The sequence below is a fragment of the Sciurus vulgaris genome (assembly GCF_902686455.1).
Source record: "Sciurus vulgaris genome assembly, chromosome: 3".
Taxonomy (NCBI): Eukaryota; Metazoa; Chordata; class Mammalia; order Rodentia; family Sciuridae; genus Sciurus; species Sciurus vulgaris.
In genome coordinates this window covers 68,146,038-68,155,278 of record NC_136463.1, presented here as the reverse complement: position 1 = coordinate 68,155,278, position 9,241 = coordinate 68,146,038, and the positions used below count along the sequence as shown (strand labels likewise).

Genomic DNA, 9,241 nt, shown 5'->3' with positions numbered 1-9,241 from the left:
CGGCCCGCCCTCCGCCCGCCCCTCCGCGGCGCCGCCCCCGGCCGCGACGCCCGCTCCAGCCTGCGGCACCGGCGGGAAGACACCCGGGCGGGGCGGGGGCGGTCTGGGCGACCCTCTCCGAGGCTGCCTGAGACGCTGCGAGGACCGGGTCTGGACTCGGGCGGCCCGGCTCGACAGTCTCGAGTGCCTTCCTTCCAGTCACGCAGCCCTTCCGGCCCCCGAGCCCAGTAATTTTCCTTTTTCCTCCTTTGACCCGTCCGAACCGCTGCCGGCGCTGCCTCCCGCAAAGACCGGCGCGGAGAGCCCCCTGCCGGCCGCTCTGCTCCCGGGCCGCGCCCGCCGCGCCTGAGCGCGCCGCAGCCGGCCTCAACCTCCACGGACGGCCAGGGATTTCTTTAAAAGCATTAGTGGCAAATCAAGGACATAATAAATGTAGAGCACCAGGCGCAGCGCCCAGCATGTTTTCTCGAGGTAATTTGTATTTTCAACTCCCAGTTCCAGCTGCCTGCGGATAACCTCTCTTCCTGGCTCTGCTTTTTGAAAAGCCGAGTTCCTTTAGGGGGACTGTGGGGGAGGGAAAGGATGAAAAAGCTGCGAGTCCGAGGCGGAGCTTTTCCAAGAGGAGAGGATCAGAGGGCAATAGAATCCCGGTTGGTGGAAAACCTGCCGTCCCATTCGGGAAGATACCACCAAGTGGGGGACTAACGGCGTATTTGCCTGGGACCCATCTGGACCATCCATAGATTTCAAAATACACAGCCTCAAGTCGACCTGGATTCCAGAGACAGGGAAGAAAAAGTAATGGGGTAGCCTAAATGACTACTGAGATTGAGTTTCCCTTCTCCTTTGAGGCAGAGCCTTGGAGTCATTAAAGAAAATATTGTGATATATCTGTGACTTGACATAGATTTTTGACTGTGTTCCTATCTTCTCTTTCCTGGCCCCACTAACCTAAATCTTGCCTTAAATCCTCACTGCTGTGGAAGCTAAGTGACTTCTCTGTTCCCTCCTCTACCAGGTGCACTGGGATCCCCAGCAGCATAGACAAATGTGCAGAAGCAGCTGCTTCCAGAACACAGCTCTGGGAAGAATGGAGCGCAGAGGTGCTAACTAGCCGGAAGAAGCCTGGTGCTGACCCCAGGCCTCTGTAATCCCCATTTTGTGGGAGCTCAGAATTAGAAGGGAAAACAGAGGAAGATGCTCCAACATTGCTGGTGATGCTGCTGGTGCTGGAGGGGGGCTGGAGTTCTTGCTCTGCTTTCTCTCCCCCTTTTATTGCTCTCTTCAAATCTGACAAACCCTTAGGATCAGTGAGACTCAAGGAGCCTGGAGGAGCCCGTGTCCTGGGGGGATGAAAGGGCAGGGATGTAATGGGTTTACCCAGACACCGATCCCAGAGAAGCCAGCAAAAGATTAAGATTTGCTCCCTGGGCCTGAAATCTCCCTGCTACCCCCTGACCACATCAAAGCACATGGCCATGGGGGGCGCCTAATCCCATCAATGGAATCAAAGCTGGACAAGAAAGGAAATTCTGCAAACTTGGGGCACGGCATAAAGCAGCGCTCAAGAGGAAGGCAGATACTAAGGCCCCAGTTACATCCCAAGAAATATCCAGTCTTTAAGCAGGCAGGATCTGTCCTTTGCTTAAGATGGTTCCTGTGGGAAGGCCAAGCACAAGAAAGTGGATAACCAAGCTGCAGGACTGGGCCTGCCTCCAGGGGCAAAAAGGGACCCAGAGAGGGTCCAGTCTTCCTGGACCTCACACAACCCTCCTGGATCTAGCTTTACTTGGGAAAGTGCTCTTGCAAGATGTGCCTTGACACCACCATCTCCCATAGTCTCCTTCACTCACATGAGAGACTATTGTCGGTGTAGCAAATGTAATATAGTTTTATATTTGAATGCTGCAAATTTTGCTGTTATGATGAGGCTAAAATAGTTACAAATATATTTAATAAATAATGGTATGAATGGTGTCTGACATGGCAAAAATGGTGACGGTGGTATCACATTACTAAAGTTAGAAAAATGCTACTTAACAACCATCTTCAGAAATACATGCTTAGCCAACAGCTTTCAAAGTTTCCATCATGCCCCATGATAGGAAATGTGTGTATGTGGATACATGTGTGTGTGGGTATGTAAGAATTTTATGAAACAATTCTTATGTACACAAATATATGTTCTATATTATCCTGTTTTATTTTTTAAAAAAATGCCTCTTGCAGACTGTTAAATTGATTAACAAGGTTACCTTCTTCTGTTGGAGAAATGCTGACTTTGAGAACATTCCAGCTTGGTAATGGCACAGATGCTGACAGCTCTCAGTGAAACATCTCTAGGTGCCAAGACCCTGTGCTCAGAATTTACAATTTCACAAAGCCCCCACACTTTACCAGTGAAATTACTTGCCAGGATCAAGGGTCCCTTGACCAGTAAGTGCAGACCTGAGCCTAATTGTTCTGCACCCAGCTCCTGCCTGGCCCAGTGTGCTTTCTACCACCCCATCCTGCCCTCCTGCTCAGTAAGTATCATTTAAAAACAGCCTTGATGGCATTTATGTCACTTTGACCCTTTCCACAATGTAGTCCACCTCTCCATGCCTGCCCCGTGGCTTCTGCTCTTTCTGCATCCATGAATGACTCCCCAGGAGTCAGGTCCCTTGGCAAGCCATCCTCACAGCCCCTGAAATGGGGGTGAAGGTGTGTGGTATGACACGGAGAGCCAGAAAGTCCCTGGCACGCTGCTGCACACACCCGCCTCAGTAGTTGGGAAGGATCATCCACCCTTGAGGACAAAATCCCACAGAGCTCAAGACACTTGACCGTGTTCTGTCTCTCCTCATCCTTTTCCCTGATCACCCCATTTTAAATTGCATTCCCCTGCCCCATTACTTCTTACCTGCCAGTCCAGGTTTTTTCCTCCCTTCTAACTTGCCACTCACTTCATTCATTTATTTTTGGTACAGTCTGTCTCCTTGCTGATTTCTGCCTCCAAAACCTAAAATGTAAGCTCCACAAACACAGGGACTGGGGTCTCTCTCACACACTGTTATGTCCCAATGCCTGGCACATGGTGACCAATCAGTAAATACCTGCTGAATACACTTCAGCCTGCATATGCCATCATGAGACCCAAGCTCTGACATGTTACTGTACCAGTGTCCTCTCCGAGGATAACCACATCCCCTGAGGACCAGAGGGTTTTCACAGTAGCCTCCAAACACCTGAACGGAGCAAGGTATTTTAATCTTCACATGTGTTACAATTGCCTGCTGATAATTAACACCTATATAACTCTAGCAGTGCCTAAGTGCTTTCCAGTGGCAGAGCAGGATTGCGAGTCCCTTTGTTAGTTGCAGAACTTAGACTTGGGAGGTAAAATGTCCTGATCTTCTCAATCAACTTTTTCTGGACTGTTCAGCTCATCAGATGCCACTTTTATTGTGGCATTAATAGAACTAATTGCACTGGTTCTTTTCAGCTGCTTGCCATCAGTCAGAAAGAGTTTTGGCAGAAGACATGGGCATCCTAGTGACCAGGGGAAGAAAAGGACTACAAATAATCTGAAGACTTTTGTATGTGACTGTGGAATTCATGTGACTCATTTTCTCCACATATTTAGCTCAGGTGTTGATTTACTAGATTTTGTTCTCTCAGCAAAGATAGTTTGGACAGAGGGAGAGTCCAAGAGCCCACGAGAAAGAGGTGGAGAGAGTTAACTCCCTATTGAAAAGAGAAAGAAAGAGAGAGAGAGGGGGAGAGAGAGAGAGAAAGAAGAAAGAAAAAAAGAAAGAAAGAAAGAAAAGAAAGAAAAAGAAAGAAAGAAAGAGGGAGACATGCTGGGATTACTAGTTTGGTCAACATTCAGGACCTATTTCAGTTCTTTACTTCCTATGCAGCCTTTATTATTTCCTGCCTCTGGGCTTCAGTGTCCTCACTGGCGAATTGGGATGTGGTTTTTCTCCAGGATTTTTCCAGCCTGATTGCTTTACAGCTGTAGGAAGAGAAGTTGCTGATGCTTGATCAATCAGTTTTGCTGACTGCATATAAAGAACCCTTTGTCTACTAGGTTCCTTGAGAAGGCATGATCCTTGCCCTCAAGCAGCAGTGGAGAGTCAGTTCTCCCTAGGTGTCATGTTTTGGCAATGCAGAAGCTGTGCTTTGAGCTGGATTTGCTTTTCCTGGGGGCTGGGTCAGGGAAGAGGCAGGGGGTCTGCACATGCTGCAGAGAAGGGTGGGCAGCTCCTGGGAAGTGAGGACACGCAGTATGGCTGCTGTCCCAGGGTGCAGCTCTCTCCCCAAGACTGAGAGGCCTTTGATAGGCAAGAGGCAAGTGGAGTGGGGGAGTTAGAGCCCTTGGTCCAGAAGTCAAGTGAGAGCCCTGTGGTTTTCATCTTCGCCCTCACTTTCTATGACAGAATTGATTGTTGATTGATTCTTGTGTGTGTGGTGGCCACTATAACATGTTACCACTTCAAGGAAGGGCTCTTCCCAACTAGCAACAGACACCTTCTGCTCTTAAGCCACCAGGTGGAAAGCCCTGGAGAAAACCCACATCCAATGAGTGAGGGGGCAAGGGGCTGTCTGCTCACACCAGCTGCCCACCCTTCCCCAGTTGAAACAAAATTCCACATATTCACCTCTGCCACAGGCTGTACCTCCTGGGGTGTCCCAGCATCCACGACAGTGTATGCCTATGTCCTTCCCTTGTTCCCAAAGCCTGAATATCGAGATCGAGTCTGGGAATCAGGGTCACTACCTGTTCCCCAGTCCAGTTCTGAGACTTAAACCCAGGGACCCTACCACTAAGCTACATTCACAGCTTTTTTATTTATTATTATTTTTTTTTTAGATAGGATCTTGCTAAATTTTGAGGCTAGCCTTGAATTTGTTGTGATCCTCCTGCCTCAGCCTCCCGAACCTAGCTCACTATTTGCTTTTCCTGTTGACCAGGGTGGAATTAGATGAATGATGCCCACAGTCTGACAGAGGTGGGCCATCTCCCCAGTGCATGTCAAGGTAACAACAAGGATGACTGTTCTAAGCAAATTTGTGCTCACCCTGTGAGAACGAAAAATGTGATAAAATTAGAGTTTTTGGAGCAACCTGGTACAGGGACAGACTCCGAGCACAAGATAGGTCCCTACTTCAGCAGTTAGAGAAACATTCACTGAGGAGGTGATCTCATAGCTGTATTCTGTAGAATGAATAGGAATTTGCAGGTTTTTGTGCCCTTATCCAGTCATATGTGACTCTCAAATATCACAACCTGGTTGCATCTAAGCAGGCAGGGTACTTTTCTTATCTCTGTGGTATGTCCAACTGCCAAGGGGCTTCCTATCTAGATGTAAGACACAGAAAAGGGTCCCAGACTGGAAACTGGACAACTCCTCAATGGAGGAAAAGTTTCTCAGAGAAGGTAACACCAGACTTTTGCCAAAGGCATCGAATCTGACTTGATCCAGCCTGTAGACCTAGCTGCTGATCTGCCAGAAATGCCTAGGAGAGATGGACTGACTAGATCAAACAGAATTTGCAGTCCACAAAATTTAGACTATAGGAAACTATCAGTAAAATGAGCCAGGTTCCTTACAGGCCACATTGCAAGGAAATTAAAGGGAAGGAAGATAATCCTACTGATTGAAAAAAATAAGAAAATGTGGAAGAACTGGGCACGGTGATACACACCTGTAATCCCAGAGACTTGGGAAGCTGAGGCAGAGGATCACAAGTTACAAGCCAGCCTCAGCAACTTAGCAATGAGCAAGACTGTCTCAAAATGAAAAACAAAAAGGACTGGGAATGCCAGGCAGGATGGTACACACCTGTAATTCCAGTGGCTCTGGAGGCTGAGGCAGGATTGCTAGTTTGAGGCCAACCTCAAGCAATTTAGCAAAGTCCTAAGCAATTTAGTGAGACCCTCAAAGTAAAAAAAGGACTGGGGATGTAGCTCAGTGGTTAAGCACCCAAGTTCAATCTCCAGTCCAAAAAAACAAAAACTCAAAAGATAAATCCATTTTTAAATAAGCAAAATTAAACTACAAGGTATATAGGTGCAAAGAAGCTCAATTAGCTGATAAATAAAATGCAAGTGAATACTATAGAAGCAGAGGCTATGGTATTCCTGATTATGGGAGTGATGATGGTAGGGACACATGAAATGTTTCTGGAGCATCTGACAAAGGCCTCAAATCTGGGTAGAATTCCCTTTACAACTCCTTAATACCATCATCTGATTTGTGTGATTTTTGAATCTGTGTTCCATCATACAATAAAAGATTTTAAATACCACTTACTAGTATATTAAGTGGTATTTCACAGAATACCACTGGAATGTTCACAGAATGAAGCATAACAGGTATGCTTACCAAATTCTGCTTTTAAGTTAAATATTTGACAGAAGGTATATTTTTTTAAATATCCTAAATGTTTTACCTGCCCACAAACCAATGGTATCTGCCAGTATGGCTCTCATACTGCATGTCAGAGGCCCTATGATCTGTTCTGGACCCAAAGGGCAGCCCCAGGGGGAGGACCGAGCCAGAGGAGACTGCTGGGGGAAGGGTGGAGCCTCTGCAGCTCCAAGTCCTATTCCCTAGGGAGGACTGATTCTAACTTGAATAGAGGGCCAGAATCACATAATTCCCACTCAGGCCTAGCTGTGTAAGGGGCTACTGTGATCCTGACAGTCATGGAGATGGTTGGGTGGCTTAAGTTTCCCTTGTTTCTCTAAGGTCCAAGCTCTGAGGTAGAAACTAAGAATGTCAGGCCACTGGGCATTTAGGAAATAACTCAACTTTAAAACTTAGTATCTAAGGCAAAGTCCAGAGACTACAGGGATTTAACGGAGGTCATGCCAGAAACTCAACAAAGTTGTTTCTGCCCCTGCTCACACCTGTTAAGCCAGGCAGGGATGAGTATAGATGCCCAAATTCCAAGATTGCTCTGTTCCCAAGCTTGTGTCTGACTTGTCATCACTTCTGCCTCCCTCTTAATTCAGAATCCGTAATTGACCCCTGCCTCTGACCCTTCAACCTTTAGGGATCTATGTTCTCCCAATATCTGTACTATGACCTCTTCTGTACTTTGTGCCTCACTTATTGACTTTGCCTTGGCTCATCCATGACACAATCCCCCACCCCCACCAGGGTAAAATTCTGTTCCAGCTACTACAGAAAACCCAGCTGCAGCTGGGGAGCACTTTCTCATCAGGAATTCAAAGTAAGGGACAGGATTTAAGGCAATACCCAGTAGCACAGGACCTCTCTCCTTCCTATCCCTGAAATGTCTGAACTCTGTCTAGGCTGAGGTACTTGTTGCAAAGAGACCTCCATTTGCATATAGCAACAATTTCATGATGACACCTAGCTCACCATTCCCTTTCAAAGCCAAGGGCATTGCTTTCATTTATTGGGTTCTTAGGGTTTAAAAAATAATTAATATTTTCTTGCTGCCTGAGCTCCATATCCTGTTTCCTGATTATCTGAGACTCTGACGCATTCAATTCACCTGAACTCTCCATGATGAGTTGCGCAAGAGACCTCGGGAAAAGTAATGTTTGTTTGTTTGTTTATTTATTTATCACTTCAGTAGATACATGGGAAGAAGAATGAGGGGAAGTTCTATTCACGAACATATGGAGTAGTATGTTCAATGCTGAGTGTTACAAAAGAAAAGGGGACAGACTGGATTGTATCAAAGAGGGTCAGGAGCAGAAGGTACATCAACATCATGACATATTAAACGGACTGTTTACCCTACAAATGAGTTGGGGAGTATCATAACTAGCTGGGGATCGGATTCAAAAGGTCAGCTCACTCGAGCTGCCCAAGAACTACGCCCGCCGGCGGAACCTTGTAGATACCTTCGCAGACTAGCAGGCAGGCGGCGCGCAAGGCCTGCACAACTGGTCTTGGAAGGAAAACGCAAAACCGAGGCCATAGCGTGGGAACTCAGGCGCCAGGCAAAAATACGAGACCCGAGTTCACGCTGGCCGGCCACACCACGCTAACCACAGGCCTGGGCGCTGGTCAGGCGGTGACGATGATCGCCTGCTCGAGCGGTGCAGCGTGGGGAGGGAGAGATGCCTGGCCCGCGGCGTAGCAGAGCGAAACTAGTCTCTCCGAAGCGAGCAGGGGTGGGAGTTACGGAGCCTACCGGAGAGGAGGGAATGGAGGACCACCGAGCAGAATCCGAAAGAGAAAAAAAGAGCCACGCGGAGGGTCGAAGGGAGCACCTAACACCAGGGCCCTCCTTCAACCCAGGCACGGACGGGGTTCGAACCCGCGATCTTCGGTTTACGAGACCGACGCCTTACCACTTGGCCACCGCGCCTGACAGCCAAGCGAGCAGTGCAAGCTCTCAGTGGAGGGGAGGTGGCGCAGGCGCGAAGGGCGGCGCGGCTAGCCTCGCCCCGCCCTCCAGGCAGCGGGCCAGCAGGACCAGCTACCCGAGAGTGGATCGGTCCTCTGCCGGCCTCGTCCTGGCACCCCAATCCTGCCCGCCCAAACCCCAGCGCGTCCCCTCTTCAAACACCCCCCAGAGCACAGCGCGCCAGCAGCAGGCGAGAAGAGGCCAGTGGCGGACTCCAAGGTGGCAGGTGCGGGAGTGCCGGAGAAAAACCTGGGCGGGTGCTCTAACAAAGCAGGGAGTCTCGAGGGATGGGGAGCCAGGCTCCCGGGTCGATGGTTCCCGGGTCTCGCGCCCAGTGGCTGCCTGGGGAGCGAAACCTTCCCCTCCAACCCCGCAGGGCTCTCAATTCGGAGTAGACCGAGTTACACCTCCGCTTAGGCAGGATTGCCCAGCCTGGAGGGAGCGCTGCAGAGGGCGCAGCGAGAGGGAACGCTCGGGAGCCACCTGAGTGAAGGGATCAGCCCGCGGGACAGTAGGTCTCGATCCGAGAGAACCACCCCGATGCAAAGGGCTGATTGATAATAAGCAGAGTCCAAAAGCACCTGGGGTTAATAAAAGCAAGACCTGGGATAAAACGTACCAGTTATAAAGGCAAAGGGAAAGCTATAGGACACACAACGTAGGTAAAACTGTGAAAAATATAAGGGACGGGGAGACTGGGACTCTGGGGCAAAGGGGACTTTTACTAGATAAGGGTTAGTTTCTATTATACGACAGACAAAGGTAAGGGGTTGGGAGCACGAGTACTTAGGCTACTGCATAATTTTTTGGTGGCTCTTTTATTTTCTAGATCTTTATATTGAATTAAAAGAGTTTTAAAAGAAAT

At 48.7% G+C, this 9,241-nt stretch overlaps 1 long non-coding RNA gene across 1 annotated transcript; it reads left to right on the top strand.

Annotated features, from left to right (window-relative positions):
* Positions 1 to 14: 14 nt before the first annotated feature.
* Positions 15 to 3,733, top strand: LOC306655862. The gene is made up of 3 exons (XR_013762327.1): positions 15 to 471; positions 1,019 to 2,525; positions 3,485 to 3,733. It is a non-coding gene; the product is annotated as an uncharacterized lncRNA (long non-coding RNA).
* The last annotated feature ends 5,508 nt before the right edge of the window (positions 3,734 to 9,241 follow it).